General features: G+C 42.5%; 1 long non-coding RNA gene across 1 annotated transcript; it reads left to right on the top strand.

Moving 5' to 3' along the window:
- Positions 1-440: 440 nt before the first annotated feature.
- Positions 441-1,258, top strand: LOC306896118. Its single transcript, XR_013786873.1, has 3 exons — positions 441-531; positions 608-717; positions 793-1,258. It is a non-coding gene; the product is annotated as an uncharacterized lncRNA (long non-coding RNA).

Here is a 1,258-nt window from a genome sequence, read left to right as displayed (position 1 = left end):
GAAAACTTAACTGAAGCAGAAAAGCCAAGAGATAAACATGGTAGTTGAAAGTGACACTTCGTTGACCTATAAGAACAATACAGGCACATAACCAGCATTGTCAGAACCACAGAGGGGTACGATAAACGGCAAAATAACCCAGATAGCACAATCCACCTGGCTGCTATCAGGGAAGAAATTATTAATAGTATTTTGATCAAATTATCTAATTTATTAATATTATGAAAAATCTTAATGTTTGGTTGTCTGAATATTGATCATGCCTATGAATATTTTTTTTCCTAATTTAGAAAATGAAGTTCATGTTGATTCAGTGGATTGAAGATCCCCCAACATGGTGTAGCGGGTACGACCGAAGGCGTTAACCAAGAGAAGGGGCGTGGCTGGAGGGATAAAGGCAGCCGGTAGGAAGGAGTTGTGAGTGTGTCTGTTGCTGGCCGGCAAGAATAGCGGGTGACACACCGACTCTCAGGTGGATGTTGTTGCGTGGTAGACGGGTCTTGTGCAACACTCAAGTGGAACTTCGAAAAGGTAACCCGTCTGATTATGGTGGTGTATAGGATGGTGGTTTTAATAGGATAAAGTTTTAACGTGTTGTATATTGTAGTTTGGTGACGTCGGAAGTAGGTGGATGTGCATGCCGGAATCGTGGAAGTGTTTGTGCGAGACCGTGTGCGAGGGCGCACATGGGCGGGGCTCATTGGACTAGTTATACGGGTATGGAGGGTTGTATGATTAGGGAATGTGGAACAAGGTTTTAATATAATAAAGTGGTTTGTTTTTCCTTTGCAGTGTGGCAACAGCTATTTGGACTCAGTGTGGCCTAATCGTTGCTCTTGTTATTCCTTTATTTTTGGGGTTGTTTTTCAGTTTTGATGTATGATGATGTTTCCTCTAGTCCGCCAGTAAAGCAGGGTATTTCGGCCTAGTATGGTGGCCCAGGCGGACTAGTTATTTCTTTGTTTGTTTGTTTGTTTGTTCTTTTGTTTCCTGTCAAACTCCTCTCACTGTGTGAGTACCACAGGGATGGACGGTAAGGTGCTGTAGGCAGAGATGAGCCATCTATTAACCGTATGCAGAGTGTTTCACTATGGTGTTCCTTTGAAGTTATTTTATGATTTGTTTGTATCTCTTTTCTTCAATTTGGTTTGCTGTGCTGTGGATGTATGTGAACGCTCATCTCTGCTGAGGTAATTTGGGGACCATCCTTGTGTGTAGCCTTTGTGTGAGTGCCACCAATAAACTCTGGCAACTTTTA

The sequence above is a fragment of the Barbatula barbatula genome (genome assembly GCF_947034865.1).
Source record: "Barbatula barbatula genome assembly, chromosome: 7".
Classification (NCBI taxonomy): domain Eukaryota; kingdom Metazoa; phylum Chordata; class Actinopteri; order Cypriniformes; family Nemacheilidae; genus Barbatula; species Barbatula barbatula.
This window is presented reverse-complemented; position numbering and strand designations above follow the sequence as displayed.